The sequence below is a fragment of the Vulpes lagopus genome, chromosome 2 (assembly GCF_018345385.1).
Source record: "Vulpes lagopus strain Blue_001 chromosome 2, ASM1834538v1, whole genome shotgun sequence".
Classification (NCBI taxonomy): domain Eukaryota; kingdom Metazoa; phylum Chordata; class Mammalia; order Carnivora; family Canidae; genus Vulpes; species Vulpes lagopus.
In genome coordinates, this window is record NC_054825.1 from 174,592,387 (window position 1) to 174,614,312 (window position 21,926).

Genomic DNA, 21,926 nt, shown 5'->3' on the forward strand with positions numbered 1-21,926 from the left:
AATCCACAAAAAAAAAATAAAAATAAAAAATAAAAACAAAAAAAACCTCCCTTGAAGTGAAATTCATTAAATATATAAAAATATAATAAGTTTGGGTGGCTCAGTTGGTTAAGCATCCAACTCTTGGTTTCAGCTCAGGTCCTGATCTCATAGGTTGTGGGATGCAGACCTATATCAGGCTCCACACTGGGTGAGAGTCCACTTGGATATTCTCTTCTTCTGCTCCTTCCCCTACTTGTACTCTCTCTTTTTCTCTCTCAAATAAATAAAATCTTTAAAAAAATTAATGAGTTTGGACTTGGCAATAGTTTTCTGGATAAAACACCAAAGCACAGACAATGAAAGAAAAAACAAACTGGACTTCATCAAAATTAAAACTTTTGTTCATCAAAGGACACTATCAATAGAGTAAAAAGGCAATGCACACAATGGGAGAAGATACATGTAATTGTATCTCTGAAAAGGGATTAATATCCAGAATATATAAAGAACTATATACAACTCAAAAACAAAAAAACCAAACAATCCATTTTTTTCCAAACAATCCAATTTTAAAGTGGGCAAAGGACTTGAATAGATGTTTTTCTGAAGAAATAGACAAATGGGGATGCCTGAGTGGCTCAGCAGTTGAGCATCTGCCTTCAGCTCAGGGTGTAAACCCGGGATACGGAATCAAGTCCCACATTGGGCTCCTTGCAGGGAGCCTGCTTTTCCCTCTGCCCCCGCCCCCCGTGTCTTTCATGAATAAATAAATAAAATCTTGAAAGAAGAAAGAAAGAAAGAAAGAAAGAAAGAAAGAAAGAAAGAAAGAAGAAAAGAAAAGAAGAGAAAGAAGAGAAAGAAAGAGACAAATGGCCAATAAATACATGGAAAGATGCTCAACATCACTGATCATCACAGAACTGCATATCAAACCCACAATGAGATACCATTACAAATCCATTAGGATGGCTATTATAAAAAGAAAAAAAAAACACAGAAAATAACATGTTGGCAAGAATGTGGAAAAACTGGAACTCTGGGCATCACTGGTGGGAATATAAAATGGTACTGTCGCTATGGAAAACAGTATGACAGTGCTTCAAAAATTTTAATATATAATTATCATATGATCTAACAATTTTACTTCTCGGTATATACACAAAAGAAGTGAAAGCAAAACTTAAACAGATATTTGTATACTAATGTTCATAGCAGCATTATTCATAATAGCCAGAAGGTAAAAATGACAAATTTCCAACCATGGATGAATGGATAAACAAAATGTGGTACCACAAAATGGTATATTCTTAAACCTAAAAAGAAAAGACATTCTGATACATGGTTCAACATGGTGGCAATACCTGTGGACTTAAGAAGGCAGAGATCCTGGTCTCTACTTCCAAAGTCACAGCTAGGTAATCATCGAGCACCCTGCTTGTCAAGCTCAGGTGGAGAGTGAAGACTATAGGTGGGTGGAGAGCTGGCTATTTCTCCGGGGGAGCCTCTCCTTTATCTTTTACATCTGTTTATAGAATCTTTCACTACCTGCATGCACGCACGTGCACACACATACCTCATTTTTCAAATATACTCACCTGTTCTTTCAGTTTTGGGTTTTGCAACTTAATTTACCTTGCCAAAATTAATGACCAAAAGAAGATGAACTTTTCAAAAATGATATACAAATGGTCAATAAGCACACAAAAAGATGCTCTACATCATTAGCTATCAGGGAAGTGCAAGTTAAAACCACAAGATCCCACTTCACAACCACTGGGATGGCTTTAATAAAAAAGACAATACCAAATGTTGGGGATGATGTGGAGAAACTGCCTATGGGAATGTAAAAGGATGTAGAGACTCGAGAAAAGTCAGCAGAACAACAGAATTACCATATAACCAAGCAATTCCACACCTATGTATGTGAAAGAAACATAAGACATGTCTACAAAAGACCTGTATATGAGGTTTACTATTCATAATTGTAAGAAAGTGTAAACAACTTAAATGTCTACCAGCTGATGAATGAATAAACAAGATGCGGTAGAGCCATGCAATGGAATATTATTCAGCCATAAAAAGGAAGGAAGCACCAGTCCCTGCTACAACATGCATGAGCCTTGAAAACACTGTGCTACGTGAAAGAAGCCAGACACAAAAGGCCACATACTAAATATGATTCCATTAATATTAATCATCCAGGATAGAAAAATCCACTGAAATTGAAACTAGATTGTTACCTAGGGCAGGGGTGGCTGAGAAAAATGGGGAATGACTGCTAACGGGTTCAGGGTTTCTTTCTTGGGAAAAATGTTCTAAAATTGATTGTGGTGTTGTCTGTAGGATTCTGAATACACTATAAATCACTGAATCATATACTTTACATGGGTGAATTGTATGATATATGAGTTATATCTCAATAAAGCTGTTCAAAAAATATAAAGAACCACTCCATAAACAATTCCCTCTTCAGGAAAACAAAACAAAAAAAACAATTTTTTTTTCTCCCTCCAGTCTGCAACAATGTAAATCTAAATCTACCCTTGATAATATGGAGACGTCACAGGAAATTCTTTAGGGAGATTAGCGAAGTTATTGTCTGTGAAGTTCAAAGCCCAACTGTTTCCATGTTTTTTGTCAGTTCAGAATGACACAAGCCATATTTAGAAATACACTCCAGAAAAATGCTTTGAAGAATTTTATTCTCAACATTCATGAATGTAAAATATCTATCCAGGCAAGAGAAAATGTCTGAAAGATTTAGTTCTTTGTTCTCTTAGCCCTAGGACTCTACTTTTTGGCTCCCCTTATATGTTATCAAACTAAAAAGAGAGTGGGGGCAATTCTGTAAGGGAAGATGCTTGTCCTCCTAGCTCTACTTCTGCCCCTCTGGCCATTCTCAGTTGCCTCTGTGAGCCACCCTTCCTCTGACCTGAAGCACTATGGTTAGCCAGAGCTCTATGCTGTGCTTTGTCTGTTTCTATGATCAACATGTTCTCCCTAGGAGGATCCCTAAATCCATCTCTAGCCCAGATCTTTCTTCTGTGCTACACATCCCAAATATTCAACTGCCTACTGGACAGGTCCCTGAGTCAAGGGCCCATCACCAACCTTCCCGAGGTTCCTTTCCCATGTTGGTGAATGGGAGAATAATCAACCCTTGATCCACCTGTACCATCCACCTGTACACCAGAAGACTGGTAGTTATCCTCTACTCCTCACCCTCCTTTACAGCCACTTAATCATTCAGGAACCCTCCTGCTTCCTTGATATCTCTCAAGTCTTTTTCCTTCTCTCTATGTTCACTGCCAATCCAAAGTTCAGACCTTCTTTCCTCTTGAATTACAGAGGAGCCTACTGAGTAACCTTCCAAACTCCTGGTCTGCTCCCTTCTGGTTGCTGTGTGATTGTTCTAGAGCCAATCTAATCATCTACTCTCCTGTTTAACATCTGTGTGGCTCTCCACTACCCTTCCCAACTGTCTTCCTCCACCCCTCTGCCCACCACTGCCCAGTTCTTGCTGTGGCCATCTTCCCACTCATTGTCTACATGCTCAGTTCCCTCTGCCTGGAAAGCTCTCCTGGTTTATTCTCACTCCTCCTGGAATCTAACCTAGATCACCTCCTCTGGGAAGCCACCTTGGCAAAAAGTGAGCTAGAAGCCCCTCTGTGTGCTGCTGTAACACTCTGTTTTTAGCCCTGTCTTCACATTCTCTTTTGCTGTATTGTAACAAGCGAATCACACCACTAGTTTCCATGCTTTCCTGCCACATCCAACCCACGGGATCACTGAGCCCATTCAAGACAGTCCAGAGTGCTAAGCACACTGTAAACATTCAACAGGTATTTGTTGAATGATTTCATCCTTAGTATTTGTTGAATGGTGTTCTTTTACAGCATTCAGGCAGTCGGTTGCCATCCACAGAAGCCATCCACAGAAGCAGTAGTTAAGTGTTAGAAATAAGCCTCTATTTAAAAAAAAAAAAAAAAAAAGCTACAGATAACATGCTATGTTAATGCAAGTACTCCTCAATAAAACAGACTATTCATTAAGGGCCGACAACCTGTCAAGCATTAAACTAAACTTTAGATACATAAGCTTACTTAATCCTTGCTAGAACCCTAAAATAAATAGCTGACATTAACCAAATGGGTACTTGGTGCCAGGCTCTGTGCTATGCATTTCACATGTATTATCTATTTTTTTTTTTTTAATTTATGATAGTCACACAGAGAGAGAGAGAGAGAGGCAGAGACATAGGCAGAGGGAGAAGCAGGCTCCATGCACCGGAAGCCCGATGTGGGATTCGATCCCGGGTCTCCAGGATCGCGCCCTGGGCCAAAGGCAGGCGCCAAACCGCTGCGCCACCCAGGGATCCCTCACATGTATTATCTAATTTAATTCTCACAATGACCCTGTGAGGTAGGTAAATCATCTAAAGCAGTTAAGGGAGTTTTTCAAGTTCTTGCCACATGGCTAAGGTAGTAGTCACCAAATGAACTGGGTTTGGGCCCTGGTAATCTGCTGCCAGAGGCTGGGCTCTCCACTGTGCTAATCCACCTCTGTCAAATATCTAGACCTTGGCATTCTGCTTATCACTCTTAGAGAGGAGATGGCTTAAAGCTGTGGTCTTCTTGGAACTGACAGGAAGTTAAGCTGGAGTAACGAAAAGTAAAGTGATCTCTCTTTAGGAGATCATACCTGTATCTATTACTGATGACACCCAAATTCAACTCTTTGGTCAAGACCTCTCCCTCCCAGGACTAGACTCATGAAACATCTCCTCAGGTCCTTCAAACTTTATCTAGTCACCCTTCCATTTTCTGCTCCTTCTACTGTACTTATTGTTGTGGCTAAAGGCACCCAGAGCCTAAACCTAAAATGACCCAGAGGCCCTGGTCTTGTTTCTTCAGCTTTCTATCCTTTAATTCTGCTCACCTGGTCTACAGCAACTGCTCTATGAATGTGAGCTACTGTTACCCTCTGGATGCCTCTCATTTTCTCCTTTATACCCCCAGTGTTCAGCTTCCCAGGAACTAGCCTTCCGGAGCAAGCAAGATCAAGACTGAGAGAGAATGGAAAAAAAAAAAAAGACTGAGAGAGAATGGTTTCTATGAGGACCAGAAGCCAGGCTGTCAGATACTCAGGCCCTAGCTGTTTCGATGGAAGCACACAGAAGGGAAGATACACCTCAAAGCTGGCTGATAGACAATAGCAAAATCTAAGTGGCAAACCAAAAATGTATGAGACTGTCAGATACTGGAATAGAAACTAACAAATGGCTCCAATTCCAAGGACGCAAACATTCTTTTTTATCCCATTTTACAAAATTAGAAGAAGTCAGCTTTCAATCCTTTAACACAATGGTTCTCAACAGGTGGAGAAGAGGATGTTTCACACACACATACATAAACATTCGACTCAGGGGACATATGACAATGTCTGGTAACACATTTTGGTTGTCACAACTGCTAACTATCCTATGATGCACAGGACAGCTCCTTTGTTCATACAAAGGCAAAGAATTATCCAACCCAAGATGTCAGTAGTGCCACTATTGAGAAACTCTGCTCAACAAATGCTTTGAGTGTCTTCCATATCCAAGTAACCTACTGTATAAAGAGTTACTTCTTGGGATCCCTGGGTGGTGCAGCGGTTTGGCGCCTGCCTTTGGCCCAGGGCGCGATCCTGGAGACCCGGGATCAAATCCCACGTCGGGCTCCCAGTGCATGGAGCCTGCTACTCCCTCTGCCTACGTCTCTTTCTCTCTCTGTGACTATCATAAATTAAAAAAAAAAAAAAATGTTTAAAGAGTTACTTCTTTCTGAGAAGATAATACAAACTTCTCCCATAAATGAAGCTACCAAAGGTCCACAACACAACAAGAGTTACCATGGGAAAAGAAGTGAGTAAATGCTAAATAGTGATTTAGAAGACAAATGCCATGACTTCAGAGGAAGGAGAGCGCCACAAAGGCTGATGCCCTCTTCAAAGATCTCAGAGAGGAGATCCCTGGGTGGCTCAGCGGTTGAGCCCCTGCCTTCATGAAGCCCAGGGTGTGATTCTGAAGACCTGGGATCGAGTCCCATGTCGGGCTCCCTGCATGGAGCCTGCTTCTCCCTCTGCCTGTGTCTCTGCCTCTGTGTGTGTGTGTGTGTGTGTGTGTGTGTGTGTGTCATGAATAAATAAATAAAATCTTAAAAACACACACACACACACACACACACACACACAAAAAAAAAAAAACCCCACAAAGATCTCAGGGAACAGACTGGGTCCTTCAGTCCACTCCAAGACTGCCAGCCAAGGCTCCCACCTAGAGAGGACCAGAGTCCACCTTTCCAGCCTTACTTAGAACAGGTCCCTTCAAACCACCCTTTGCTTCTACCAAACCGTTCACCACCCATGACAGTAGCTGGGCCTCCAGGCTACAATGTCCCACTCCTACTATTACAATGGAAAAAACTTCTCACCTACTTCACAAAAAACGCTGCCCTCCAACTGAGCACCCCACCCCACGAAGGGTGCAGAGGACATGTCATCATCTCAATCCAATCACAAAATCATGTTCCAATGATTCCTACAGGAAGGACATAGTGAAAAGACTAAGGTGGAAAATGTTTTAAATGGCTCAGGCCTTGTCCTCTGCCACCTAAAATCAGTGCTTAGCAGCAGCCAGCCAGGAGCTGCCTCATTTCCTGTAGTTGCTCGGTAAAAATAGGAAGTGGGGGAGGAAGTTCACAAAGCAGAAACAAAAGTAATCACTGCCTAGCTTCCTGAACACAAATCACTGAGCAGGGAGGGTATCATTAAAACATCAAAATGGAAAGGCAGGCATGGAGAGCCAAAGCCAGAGGAAAGGAAGTGACAGTTCTGGGTCCACCAAGCCCAGATTATTTCTGTGCCCAGAGACTGTCCCAAAGAAAAATATGTGCAAAACTGAACACTAGCCTATTATACAGCCAAGGAATTAATACTAAGCATGTTAATTTAAAGAATCACGCAAAAACTCCAGAAACATTAAAGTTCTATCTGAGTGAAAAATCTCAGTGAAAAGTTTTAAGGAGGCCAAGATTATTATTATTAGTTCAAGAAATAATTACTAAAACTGCTATTAATATAAAACAAAAACTTACCAAGTAAACTGATCAGCTGATGAAATCTGAAACCCATTTATCCTAAATTGAGCCCTGAAAATTCAAGTACATAGGAAAAAAAAAAAAACCCTACCAAATAAGAACTCTGATCAACATTTGAATCTACCAAAATTAAAATGAAGATGTTTTTTATACCCATCCTCCAGCAACATGGTCAACCCCGCCAAGTGGTCCTGAATGCTCTGAATGTTAGAGGCACACAGGATGCAGAGAAGGGGAATCAGGACCTGCTGTCAAGGAGCTTCTGGTCTAATGGGGGAACAAACTGCCCCCACATGATGACATCTGACCTCTTGTCCAGACACTTGGTCTGTAACATTCATCACCACAAAATAGGACATTCCTCTATAATAACAAAGCAAGATATCATTAATAGATCTAAAAAGCTTTTTTATTTAGTAATCTACACACAAGTGATAATTTAGGCAGAAGAAAAAATTTTTCTAACCATGAGGTCAAGAGAGTTGAAATTTAATTTCAAAGTAACACAGGTTAAAAAAAAAGGCATAAACAGTCATACAGATGATGGGCAATTTTGTTTAAATTGAGGGTATTTTGGGGGTGGAGAAAGAGGAAGATCAAAGCGTAGTTTATTTTCTAAACAGCACATAAATAAGTAGAAAAGTAAATGAAATGGAGGGTAACCACCATATATTCAGTTTCATACCAAGAAAAATGGTGAACATTTAGTGGGGGGTGGGGGGGATCTATTACTGGTCCTGCTGAGGGTAGATCTAGCTATCTGTTAATAACCCATGGTGTTCTAAGACTTGTGTTTAATCTTCTTATCAAACCAAAAGAGTAACTCAAAACCTGTTGCCTTTAAAACAAAATAAGTATTAGAACTTCTAAAATAATTTTATTAGAGGAACACTCTGAGCCAAAAAAACTTTATTAAAACAGAAACCTTCAAAAGGAAAAGCAGGGGGCAGTTGTCAAAGCTTCACCAAGAAAAGGTTTATGTACAAATAACCACACATCTCCAAAGGATAAATAAAGTTGGCTCTGAAATTTCTGAAAAAGTTTGCTCAGCTAAAACCAGGTTTTTATTAATAAACTAAAATTTTTGCATCCAATACAACAGAGCATGAAGAAAACATTCACAACTGCAAATTGTGCCACTGATGGAAATTTGGGTATAAATCAAGGGGTATGACTTAAAGTAAATCTTTTTTTTTAAACTGTAGTTGACTGAAGAAAATAATTTTTTAAAAGTTACAAGCATAGATGTAATTTTTTTCAAACCCAAATGGTTAAAGCATTCCAAAAAATCTGACTCTATTAAAAAATGCTAGTTTATTTTTGTTAGTATGTTATGGCATGAGAAGGCCTTGATCCACTCAGCTCTGTTTGAGCCTTAGTTCTAAACTTTGTTATCCAAAAAGTTTCCAAACATGAAAGCAAGTTCAACTAATGAAAACTAATGTATCCATTAGAAAGTTATTTAAGAAAACTTAGTAGCACTACTCATTCTTAACCATTTGCACTGTGAACCTGTCCAAAATTAACCTCGACTAGGGAAAACAAGTATTTATCAAGAAGTTTATATACAAATGGGTAAATCAAACTATAATCTAGAAATTATTTCTTACTATGGAGAGGAATCATAAATTTTAGATAAATGCACTTCAGATTCGAGACCATTTCTGAAAATTTAAGGCACCCTTGAAAAATCTGATCAATGTATAATTATAGCAGCCCCTGCCTCCAGGCTCGGAACACACATTTCAATTCTGCACAGCCAGCAAGCCTTCCCATCTCTCAGAAAGAACAGCAAGTCAGAGTCAAGGTGAGGTTGCCCATTTTTCCCCACAAACACCCCAGCAGGTCGAATATTTAAGTGAGAACATTGAAGCAGCCTTCTCCCCATTCCCACCCTTATTCCCCAGGCAGGGAAGATGGCCCTACAGAGCAGGCCTTACCACCAGAGCTTACCACCATCCTGACTCCAGGCTCTCCCACTTCCTCACGCCACGAGCCTTCACATACTCAGGCATTTACTGAGGTCCTACTATGTGCACGACACTGCTCCAGGCCCTGGGGGTACAGGGGTGAGTGAAACAGACACAATTCCTGCTCTCCAGGAGCTTATAACCCAATGTGAGAAAAAACTCATGCCTTGACCTTGTCAGTAAGATGCTCCACAGTCCACAGAGATTTCCTGGAAACAGGCACTGACAAAGTGCAGTAGGTACGGCTTGGGAATCAGATTGACCTGGATAGGAATTCCAGTTCTCAGTAATTACCAGTTAAATTAATGGCACTTACTAACTCTACGCCTCTGTTTCTTTGAACTCTGTGCCTCGGTTTCTTCAGTACAGTGGTGAGGCTTAAATCCATAAACCACAGCCCTTGGCACACTTTGAGTCTCACTCAGAAACTGGAGTTATCTGCTCTGAAAGAGGCTGGACACTAGTCAGAGAGAAGCATTTCATCTTCTAATGAAATACTTCACACTAGCCTCCTATTAGTGTGTGTGTGTGTGGGAAACCCAAACTTTTCCTCTCAAAATGCCACATAGTTACAAAATTTTTCAAAATTATTACTTACCTTCCTGCTGCTCTGGCCCTGACTCTCAAGGTCCTGGCAACAAACTAAAAGGAGGGCTGCCGGGTATCCTCCAGAGGGGAAGGAGGTCAGGGCTCCTCCCATTTCCCTGCGCACCACTCCCTCCTCTTTCAGCCCCACACTGAAGACTGGCAAGGACTAGGCTCAGGAAGGGATCACCTGGCGTTGTCAACTACAAAGCTCCTGAAGCACAGGTATGTGGCTGCATTCCCTACCTAGACCCAGGGGTAGGCTAAGTCTTTGGGAGCCGGGGAGAGGGGCAGCTCTTGCCTAGGTTACCACAGCCTGCAGCACTGGAGTCTGGGAGCCAGGCCAGCTTTCCTCTGCCTCTGCTCTGAGGCATGCACCTCCACCTCTGGGACCTGGGGGTGGGGTGGGAGAAGAGTCAGGTATTCCCAGGTTCACCATCATAAATAACATCTCACTAGAACCTAATCCCAAAATTCTTTTTTTTTAAAAGATTTTATTTATTTGACAGAGAGAGAGAAAATAGCACAAGCAGGGGGAGCGACAGGCAGAGGGAGAAGGAGAAGCAGGCTCCCCACTGACAAGTAGCCTGATGTGGGGCTCAATCTCAGGACCCTGGGATCATGACCTGAGCAGAAGGCAGTCACTTAACTGACTGAACCATCCAGGTGCCCACCAAAATTATTTCTAAAATGAAAATTAGATTTTTTTTTAATATCTAGCTCTAATTCTGCACTTAAAAACTATCCCATTAAAACCAAAAGAAAACCAAACCAAACCATCCCATTAAGATTCTTTGCAAATGGGGCACCTAGGTGGCTCAGTTGGTTAAGCATGTGCCTTTTGGCTCAGGTCACGATCCCAAGGTCCTGGGATGGAGCCCACATTGGGCTTCCTGCTCAGCAGGGAGTCTGCTTCTCCCTCTGCCCCTCCCCTGTTCATGCTCTCTCTCTCTCTCTCTCTCAAATAAATAAAATCTTTAAAAAAAATTCTTTGCAGCTACCAATTTGAAAAAGCACATATCAGACAGTGACCCAGACACAAGGAACATAGTCAAAATAGTTTTTTTTTAAAAAAACAGACCATCAAAAAAAAAAATAATAATAAAAAATAAAAAATAAATAAATAAATAAATAAATAAATAAAAAAACAGACCATCTAGAAATGAATCCTAGAAATAGACTCAGTAAATGTAGAGACCTATATCAAAGACACTCACTGGGAGCTCTGTCTACAAGCATCAACCGGAAGTAACCCACATGTTCCGCACTAAGGGATTCATTAAAGAAATTACACAGGAACACCTCATGGCCATTTCAAAGATCAAGGTACAGCTACCACATTTCATCAAGGCTAAGATGTCATTTATAAATCATATCATTATTTTATATATGCTAAGAAAAATTGCCACATAACGATGACCTGTCATCACACGCTAGATCCCAATTTCGGGCTCCCCTCAGGCTCTTTCCTGTCTTATTTTTCTGTCTGTCTGGGGCACACATCACCCCCAAAACAAGTCCCTGTGTGCCCTTTTTTCTTCCCCTTCACTTTTCTAGATGTTAGCCATATTTAAGCTTCACTGTTTGGATGAAACCATCTTGGGCCCCTTTGGTCCTCTTGGAGGCTGTCCTGAGCTCCTGCAGCTTCCACTGCCACTGCTTGTTGCTAGCTTTGTTTGCCGGCCCGTTCAACAAGAACTGTAAATGCACAGAGACAGGGTGGACCCCTCTTCGGATGCACGGCGGTACACAGTACAAAGCCACAACAACATCACCACCAACAAGAAAACATACCGGCCAAGAAGTGTTCCAAAGACGTCACAAATATTAACTAATTTACACCTCACTGTAACTCCGAGAGGTAGCTAGTGTTACCCCCACCCCCCCATTTTCAGACGGGGTAAAATGAGGTAAAGAGAGGTTGTGTGACTTAAGAGATTAACAATTAGTACATGGCAGAGACAGAAACCGAACGCAAGAAGTCTGGTTAGAGTCCTTCTTAACATCTACCACATTCCCTCTCTAAATGACTGCTACGTACATGGCAAACATTTAAAATTTTGTTTTTATTAACTTTTAGTTGAAAATATAATACACAGTGACAAGAAAAATCATACTGTACAAAAGAGTATGTGCAAGAAAAAGCTAGGTCAGTCTAAAAGCCTTGATTTCTGGGGCCTCATCCTGAAGGCAAACACTCTTTCTTTTCTATCATTCCAGAAATGTTTTTCTACACTTAGAAACCTATTTCATCTGGGCCTCTCTCTCTCTCCTTTGTTTTTTACACAAATGAGCCCATATACACACTCTTCTGCATCTTGCCTGTTTCACTGACTGACATTTCTCTGACGTATATCTGCACCTATACTGTTTTTATTCAATTCTAAGACACACACACAGTTTCACTTTTTAACCCAAGATGGTTCCATAAAGTCAGGATCTTGGCGGGCTTGGACTTGCCAGGAAACAGGAGTCACAGAGGCTTTTAAATGCACAAATGATATTAAGTGTTAACCCTGCAACAGTGCACAGGCTGAATCACCAGGCAGCTGACATTGGATGTGTCACTTCTCCTGTAATGTAAGCACCTACATCACACAGGGTTGTTGTAAAGATGAAACAAAGTAATGTACACAAAGCACTTGGCACCAAACCTGGCTGGCACAGTGAGAAGGGACTGACATCATAACTGACACATTGTTACTGCCCAATAAGTTACATATCGTCATTAATTATTTCTTTAAGAGCTGGCCCCACTTTCCTCCCCAATCCCATTTCCTTCCACTTCCATATTCATAATTGTCCACCCTTTACCCTAAAACTCCTACAGTTCACAAACCTCATGCTTGCTCACCTCTATGCCTTTGTACTGTCATGGCCCTCTTTAAAAGTCCTTTCCCCTTACTGTGGTGCTGTACTAATGCTTTCCCAGAGTACTCAGCTGAAGCCCATCCTTCTCCAGTAAATCTTCCCTGACAACAGCAGTCGGGTTCTCTGGATGAGCGCTTTGGAAAGAGTGTATCTGCCATGACTTCCCCTCTGTTTCTCAGTATTGCCAGTGCCCTCAGGAGTAAGCAGGTCCAGGGCAACTGACTCAGGCCACCCAAACTCAAAGATGACTGTGTACTAGCCAGAAGGCCAGTTACTAAGTTTATAAATACTGATGAGGTCTAATATTTACTGAGAACTTATACTAGGTGCTGGGCAGTGAAGAGGAAGGGTCTACCATTCTCCCCATTCTACAGAGAGGGAAACAAAGAGATTAGCCAGCACCCCAAGACCAGGATCTGATCTAAGTGGTCAGTCTGGATACGGAGCCCTCAACCATTCACATTCTCTCCTTGGCAGGAAGCCATGTTCTAACCAGAAGGTATTAGGAGTGTGGAAGTAAAGCAAGGGAAAGATTCTCCTGGCTTGAGGCATCAACAGAGATGCACCCATCTGTCTGGGGGTGCAGAAGCTCACTGGAGGACTGCACACAGCTCCTCTGGCCAGGGCCTCCAGGCAGTGCTACAGACACAGCACCCAATTCTTCTCTTGGACCTGCCACCCCAATTTCCACAGACACCATCCTAATCCTCTCCTAGAAATGTAGTCTTCCTTCTGATGATACAAAATTAAGTTTAAGCATTCTGGCTACAAACACATTCCACTCATGCCTTCCTGGGGTTATAGACGGGTCATTTTGGTTGAACTTAAAGTTTTCCCTGAAATTCTCCAAACTGTCTCACAAGATGTCTCTTGGTTTATATCTTTTCTATAGACAGCTCTTTTCTCATTTCATTCTCAGATGATCACTGATTCATTCAACAAATACTCAATCATTCCCAGGACACTGTGTTCCAGGTCCTGGAGATAACAGCAACAACAGTGAACAGGCAAGATCTCTGAAACCTGGCGGAGCTCATTAAGTGTCTCCCACTTCCAGGCATTTATGATACTTTGTGGCAATTGCTTATTTGGCCTTCTTGTTCAGGCTATACCTTCTAGCTCTGTATTTCAATTTTCCACTACAGTAACTGGCCTATACTGAAAGTACTCCATAAATGTGAGCTAACTAAATTAATGAATAAAATCACTGAGTCTCATCTCTCATCTAGGGTGGAACCAGATTATGTCTGAAGTCCCTAAGAGCAAAGACACAAAGTTTAAATCAAAGTGTAGGGACAGAAAGCAAACAGCAAATACACCCCAAATCAAGAAGGAAAATGAGATGGGATAGTCATGAAGGACAAGGCCACCTTGGGAAGCAAAGAAGGGCTCCCTCAGCTGGAGAGAGGATGGCCTCGAGAACATGACCAGGGGTCAGTTGGAGATAAAGAAATGACTTGTAGCAAAGTCTGAGCTGGGGTCACTCAATGGGGACAAGGGTGAGGGAGTAAAGTGATTCTCTGCCTGGAAGTCATACACTGGATGAATGGGAAGGAGCATGTTTTTTTGGGAAAAGAGGTAGAGGAAGGAAGCGAGGCCTTGGAAAATGCTCAGAGGCAGATGTGGGGAGAGAAACAACAAAGTCAAATGAAAAAGCACTGTCACAAAGTTAAGAAAATGACCACAATAGCTCCAAGTCAAGAAGGCCAACCAAGAGGAGATTGACAACAGCAAGGAAATCTGGCTCACCATGCCAAATATTTATGGTCAAGGTCAAGGGAAATGAGTAAGCAGCAGCCACTGCATCTATCAATTGGGCCTCAAGAGCAGTTTCATTAGAGATAAAGACATTTGAAGCACAACGCTTCACAAGTTCAAGCTCTCCGTGAACTTGTACTAAGAGAAAAAGGCATCTTTTTTTTTTTTTTTCCTGTAATTCCAAAGTAAAGCAATTCCTTATTCAAACCAACATTCTTTGCCTACCTAGGAAGGTCATCATTTTCCACTAAGGACAAAGTTTCAAGAGGGAAAGAAAGAGAGTGGACACCCAGCCCATGTGATACACCAGCCTACTAGCTCTTAGATACAATTATTTTCCTACAGACTTGGAAGACCCACTTGACATAAAGCTTCTGGTATATTAGGCTCCAGGATTGAAACAGAATAAACATTTAGTAAGATTTCAGCAGAATCATGTGCAACTTGTTTAAAAAAAATTTTTTTAAAGGATGCTTAAAACATGCTGTCTTCCAAAAATCCAGAGATAATTTTAGATTCAAAAAATCTAGGCTTGCCAAGGGAATCTGAGAGCTTTTCTATCTTGGTCTCCAATGCTAACCTACGTATTTGTGTGCAAAAATAGAGGAAGATTAGAATCTCAAATGCCAGACTGAAAAGTTGCCACAACAAACCTGCACTCTTCATATGGAGTTTGTTATCTTGTCAGCAAGAAAGCAATGAAACAATAAACTGAACTTTTCACTTTAAAAAAGAAAAAAAAATCTCTAACATGACCTATTTCCTCGTCTCGTAAAGGAAAATGATTAAGAAAAAAAGATACTGCGGATGAAATTTAAAAACAGCATACACAAAACCTAAATATCAAATTTGTGAGTAGTCCCTTATAAACACATACTGAGAACTTTAGATCTAAAATATGACAAAACGGGGGATCCCTGGGTGGCTTGGCAGTTTGGCGCCTGCCTTCTGCCCAGGGTGTGATCCTGGGGTCCCAGGATCGAGTCCTGCATCAGGCTCCCTGTGTGGAGCCTGCTTCTCCCTCTGCCTGTGTCTCTCTCTGCCTCTCTCTCTGTGTCTCTCATGAATAAATAAATAAAATCTTAAAAAATAAAATAAAATATGACAAAACGGCAGTCACAGCCTATTCGATAAAACTGGGTCAACTAATCATTTGGAAAATATTTCATATCTTACACCAAAATGAAACTTTAAATAGAAAGTAAGCTGGAGCACCTGGATGGCTCAGGGGTTGAGCATCTGCCTTCTGCTCGGGCGTGATCCCGAGGTCTTGGGATCCAGTCCTGCATCCGACTCCCTGCACGGAGCCTGCTTCTCCCTCTGCCTATGTCTCTGCCTCTCTCTCTCTCTCTCTCTGTGTGTGTGTGTGTCTCTCACGAATAAATAAAATCTTAAAAAAGAAAAAAATATTTAAGCTGAAAGTCAAAAAAAAAAAAAAAAAAAACCCCACCATGAAATCATGAAATGAGAAGCAAAAATGAATGGAAGTTCAACACTGGGATGGAGAAGGATTTTCCAAATATGTCAACAAAGGAAACAAATATAACCTTTTTTTTTTTTTTTTTTTAATGAATGTTGCCTTTGACCTCATTTGTAAATTTATCCTAAAACAATCAGACAAATCCTTTGGGCAGAGGTATCTTGTGACGAACTGGAAACGGTCGACCCACAGGCCCATCCGGAGGGTCTGGTTACACCACGGTACACCGCGGTGACTGCGAAGCCCATTAAAGTGATCACACGCTGTTAGCGGAGCGTCGGCGAACGACTGTCACCGAGGCGAGGCCGCCGGGTGCGCGCCATCCGCGAAAGTCCTGTCACGACCCTCCGTGCGCCGCCGAGTGTGAGGAGACTGTCGCTCGTGTCGCGGGGGGCGCGGGGGGAGGGGCAGCCACATGCTGCTTCCACCCCGGGGTCCCCGCGACCCGGGCGCTCCTCGGGCGGATTTGTGAGGAGAATTACCAGAATTCTTATCGTGCCAGCCAGGCTCGCTCCTTGCCTCGCGCCGCGCCGCGCCGCGCCGGAAGACACACCCCTGACCCCGCGGGCGCGGGTCCCTCGGCGCCGCCGGGCGCCCACAGACGCTCCCGCGGCCGGACCGCGCCTGCAGGCTCCGCACGGCCCCGACGGCCCGCCCGGCAGCCGCGGGGCGGCGTGAGGGCCGCGTCCCCGGCCAGTCCCCGCGGACCCCGGCCGCCCACAGGCCGCCGCGCCTCCGCGGACCAGCCGCCGGCTTCCGGGAGCGGGTGCCGGCGCCAGCCGGACCTCGCCGGGCCCCCTCCGCCGCCCCCTCCCGGCCCCCGGCGCCCCCGGCCCCGGGCACGAGCCCAGAGGCCCCTCCGGGCTTCCGTCCGCCCGGCCAGCGCCCCCACAGCCCGGCGTCCTCCACAGCGGACGGGCGAGGGGCGGGCGCCCGCGGCCCCGAGCCCCGAGCCCCGCAGCGGAGCGGAGCGGCGCCCCCCGCGCCCCCGCCTCCCGAGCGCGTCGGGTCGCCAGCCCCGGCCGCAGCCCACCGGCCGCCCGCCCGCCCGCCCGCCCGCGCCCGGCAGCCCCGCTCGCGCCCGCTCCTCACCTGCGACGCGCCCGGCCCCCAGCGCACCGCCCGGCCCGGCTGTGTACACCGGAAGTGACGTCTCCGGGCCGGCCCCGCCCCCGCCCCAGGCGGACGCGCGAGTGGCTGCGGCCCCGGGCTGGAGGCGGGCCCCGCGCGGGCCGGGAGGGGGCGCCCTGAGCTCCGTGCCCCGAGCGCCGGGAGCTCCCCGAGGGGCCGCTGCGGCGCGGGGGGGGGGGAGCGGGGGGGCCCGACGGGCGGCCGCCCGGGTCCTGCGCCGCCGCGGGGCCTCTGGGCGGCCTCACGTGTTTAGTATGGAAATGGGTTCCTCGGCTCCCGAGCGCGCGCGGGGTGCCGCGTCCTGCCGGGCGCCGGGACCAACCGGGCGGTGAGCGCCCGCACCCCCGCGCGGCTGGATTCTCCAGCGGAAACGCAATAAAATGGTCACAAACGCCCATGATGAGAGACGCCCGTTGTGCCAAGTGGTGGGAAGGGAAAGTGGGGGGGGCGGAGAGTCCCCTGACCTAGTGCGGGAGGGTCATCGGGGACCTCCTGGCCCCGGACGGAGAGCGCAGAGCGGGAGCTCAGGTCCCCCGAGGGGAGAAGGAAGAAAACAACTTGCAGACGCAGAGAGGGAGGCCGGGTTAGGGCCGAAGAAACAGCAGGTGTCTGGCCTGGGAGCGTCGGGAAACTCGTAAGCTTTAGGCAGGTGGAGACTATCGTACCTGTGGGCCTCCTGGGAGTCATTGGGCTGCAGCTGCCGGGAAGGACTAGGGAGGGGGAGGCAGGACTGGATGTCGATTTTTTTTTTTTTTTTTTTTTGCCCATGTTCATAGCAGCATTATTCATAATCGTCAAAAAGGTGGAGGCAACCCAAATGTCCACTGATGGATGAGTGGATAAGCAAAATGTGGTATATCCATGCAAAGGAATATTATTCAGCCTTAAAAGGGAGGGGGGGGACATTCTGACACATGCTACAAACATGAACCAGGAAGCATCAGGCTGAGTAGTCAATGAGCCGGTCACAAAAGGACAAATATCCTACGATTCCACTTATATGCGATACCTGGAGTAGGCGAGTTCATAGAGAGCAGAAGCAGAAGGTATTCGCCAGGGAGCGGGGAGAGGGGACCATGGGGGAGTTTCTATTTAATAGGTATAGAGTTTCAGTTTGGGGAGATGTAAAGTTCTGGAGATGAACGTGGAGATGAACGTAGCGATGATGCACAACCGCATTAAAACCATACACTTAAAAATGGTTAAAATGGGGAATTGTATGCATATTTTATTTCTAAAAAAGATTTTTTAAAAGATTTTGTTTATTCAGGAGGGACGCAGAGAGAGAGGAAGAGACACAAGCAGGGGGAGAAGCAGGCTCCATGCAGAGAGCCTGACGTGGGACCCGATCCCAGGTCTCCAGAATCACGCCTGGGCCAAAGGCAGGCACTCAACCACTGAGCCACCCAGGGATCCCCTGTATGCATATTTTAGATAGGTGGATAGACATCTGGAGGCTATCTCAATTGCCCAAGCAAAAAGGATTCTGATTTTGACCAGGGCCTTCAAATTTTTTTTAAAGATTTTATTTGTTTATTCGAAAGAGAAAGAGAACACAAGCAAGGTGAGGGGAGAAGTAGAAGCAGACTCCTCACTGAGCAGGGAGCCTGATGTGGGGCCTGATCCCAGGACCCCGAGATCATGACCTGAGCTGAAGGCAGATGCCCAACTGATTGAGCCACCCCAGGCGCCCCAGGCCTTCAAAATTTTGTTGTCATTATTCTTGAACTTCTGTTAGAAAAAAGTTTGAATATCACTTGAATTTTATTAACAAACTACATACAAGCATACTTCATTTTAATATGCTTCCTTTTATTGCAAAAACATCAGTTTTTACAAATCGAAGGTTTGTGGCAACCCTGTGTCAAGCAAGTCTATTGGTGCCATTCTTCCAACAGCATTTGCTCTCTGTACACATTTTGGTCAATTCTCTCAATATTTCAAACTTTTTCATTATTATTTTATTTGTTAATGGTAATCCATGATCAGTGACTGTGACTCCATGAAAGCTCAGATGATGGTTAGCACTTTTCAGCAGTAAAGTTTGGGTTTGGTTTGTTTTGTCTTTGAGAGAGAGAGCAGGTGGGGAGGGGCAGAGGGAGGAGGAGAGAGGGAGAATCTTAAGCAGGCTCCATGCCCACAACCTGAGACCAGGATCTGAGCCGAAATCAAGAGTTGGATACTTAACTGATCCACCTATGTGCCCTGGGACAAAGTATTTTTAAATTAAGGTATGTACCTTGTTTTCCTAGATATAATGCTACGGCACACTAATAGACTATCATCTTGTGTAAACATAACTTTTATATACACTGGACCAAACAAAAAATTCATTTGATTCCCTTTATTCCAATATTAGGCTTATTCCAGTGATCTGGAACCAAATCTGTAGTATGGCCAGGTATGCCCATATATCCACCACACTGCTAAAATATTATTTATATCATGAAACAGAAATAAGCATTTATTTATTTATTTATTTATTTATAGAAATAAGCAATTTTTTAAAATTGAAAAGAACAGTCTATATAGAAGTTCTTTTTTAAAAAATTTTATTTATTTATGAGAGACACACAGAGAGTGAGAGAGACAGAGACACAGGCAGAGGGAGAAGCAGGCTCCATGCAGAGAGCCCGATGTGGGACTCGATTCTGGGACTCGATCCTGGGACTCCAGGATCACGCCCTGGGCCCAAGGCAGGCGCTATACCACTGAGCCACCGCGGGATCCCCTATATAGAAGTTCTAATATTTTCTTCCTGTACTCTATTGGACTGCTTTCTTACACTGGTGGGTATGTGAACCTCACTTGGAAAGCCACTCACAGACCATGGTAGTTGCAGTAGGGAGTAAAGCAGATGCAAGTAAGTCATGAAATGGATATGGAGGGTCAGGATGCGAAGGGAATCCTGGATTTCTCCCGAGTTTCTGGGACGAACCATTGTAGTGGTGACACCCAGTGCTGGGAAGTTCCTGAAGACTACATTTGGAAGGGCAGAAGATACAAGGAAGGCCATGAGTTCCGCTGTGAATGTGACATCAAGGATGCTCCAAGGAGGAACTGGGGACGAGAGTCTGGAGCTTAGAAGAGTGCTGGAAATGTCGCTGGGGCTTAGCTGGTCATCCAAGCTGTGGGGAGGAGCTGAAAGTGAGTTACCTTGAGGGAAGGCTTTTTAGTGATTTTTTGCTTTGTTTGGTTTTGCTCTAAGCAAGCTCTGTGCCCAATGTGGGGCTTGAACTTGTGACCCGAAGATCAAGAGTCTCATGCTCCACCAGCTGAGCCAGGCAGGTGCCTGTTGGGAGGTTGTTTTATTAAAGTGGAAGAGATTTAAACACATTTCAATATCAGAGAGGAGGATCTATTAACAGAGGATGAGGATACAGGAAACAGATCATTTTATGAGGTTCTGGAAAGACTCGAGGGGGATCTAAGATGCTTTGCAGCAGGGGCTCCTGGATGGCTCACTCCATTGAGCGTCTGACTCTTGGTTTCGGCTGGGGTGGTGACCTCAGGATCGTGGGGTCAGGTCCCCATCAGGTTCCTCTTGCTGCTGGGCATGGAGCCTGCTTGACATTCTCTCTCTCCCTCTGCCCCTCCCATGCTTTCTTTCTCTCTCTCTTTCTTTTTCAAAAAGAAAAAAAAAATTTCAAAAAGCAAAAAGAGAGGAAAGTTTGGAGACAGAGGCGTGAGGAGAGTAGGAAAGGTCTGGCAGCAGAAAGGTGAGCAGAAGGAGAAATGTGGGAGCATTTACAATTTGCACTGAGGATCATTAATGGCGAGTAGAGCCCTCTTCCCCAGCAGCTTTCAGGTAAAAGGGAAGCAGGTGGAGCAAGCGTTCACCTGGCAGTTGAATACAGGGGAGACGGGAAGAGTGTCACTGCGGTGATGGCCCGTGGACCCCAAGCTCCCAGAGGAGGGACGTGAGATGGGTGAAGACAGCTGGGTCGGAGGAAGTGCCTCTGGGTGCTGGCGTCCTCTTACCTGTGGAGGCCGGGGAAGGGACCAGGGATGACGGCTGGCTTCTACGTGGGCCACCTGTGGGTCCTGCAGTCTCAGGACAAGCCCATCCACCACTGGGAGGCCCTCCTAGCTCCTAGGACAGGCCCCGGGGACTACGCCTGGTAGAGATCGGATAGGACTTTAAAGAGGCTCCCTCCCCGCGTGGCAGCTCTGACCACTGCTGCTCACTTCACTCCAAACCCCGGGGTCCCACAGTGATGGGCTGGAAACGACCTGCGCCTGGCTCCAGCTGGGCCCCTTCTGTAGGCCTCAATCCAGGACCAGGAGGTCCTAGACACCCGTTCAGCCAGGCAGGCGGGGCTTCTTTTCTTTGTTTTCTTTTCATTGAACTATAATTAGCCCACAGTGTTACGTTAGTTTCGGGTCACAACGTGCAGTTCTTGTTTGGGCTCAGTGTGAACCTCGTCAACCTTGGGGCCCTTCCGTGGCCTCTGTGGTGCTCCGAGCTACCAGGCCGTCTTGGACTTCTCAAGCTGACCTGAGGACATGTGGTATTGCGCACTTGTCAAGTGGGCCTTGAGCACACCTGCAGCTGTCATACCTACGGCCTGGAGCCTTGAATGATTTGTTCTCCTTCATCAAACACACATACGTATGGAGAAGGAGGGAAAACACATCCGTGTACGCACCACACAGGTCCGAGGCCTTTGTCATGTCCCGTCACCTCTTTGTTCCAAGCTCCCTTGCACAGGGGTGCCAGGAAAAAGAGAATGGAGCCCCCAGGGTCTAGAGACGGTGGCCAGGCCCTCCTGGAAGCCACCCCTGCCCCCCCGGTCTTCAGGGACAGAAGCTGTGATCCTCCAACTGCTGAGAGGTCTGATGGGAGCCTTGCCATGCACACAGGGCTAGGGTGGCACCCCAGAGACCACCCGACCTCAACTTGCCACGTAGGAGACCAAGAAGGCATTTCAAGGTCTCTTCCTGGATCCACTCGACCCCCCGTGTGTCTCGTCAGAGGCACAGATGGTTGGAGCCAGATCCCGTGGAAGG

The 21,926-nt window shown here is 45.3% G+C and overlaps 1 protein-coding gene across 6 annotated transcripts in view; it reads right to left on the minus strand.

Annotated features, from left to right (window-relative positions):
- Nucleotides 1-16,954, minus strand: part of GARRE1 (granule associated Rac and RHOG effector 1) — a 78,996-nt gene extending 62,042 nt beyond the window's left edge. For 2 of the 6 annotated variants that reach the window (XM_041729603.1, XM_041729618.1), the window contains exons 1-2: nt 9,690-10,196; nt 9,075-9,176 (exon numbers count right to left, since the gene is read on the minus strand). The gene's annotated coding sequence lies outside the window, so the exon portion shown is untranslated. Of the gene's footprint in view, nt 1-9,074; nt 9,649-9,689; nt 10,197-15,520; nt 15,546-16,877 lie in introns of those variants that run through there. The other 4 variants (XM_041729634.1, XM_041729648.1, XM_041729626.1 and 1 more) reach the window with 4 other exon arrangements.
- Between the last annotated feature and the right edge of the window lie 4,972 nt (nt 16,955-21,926).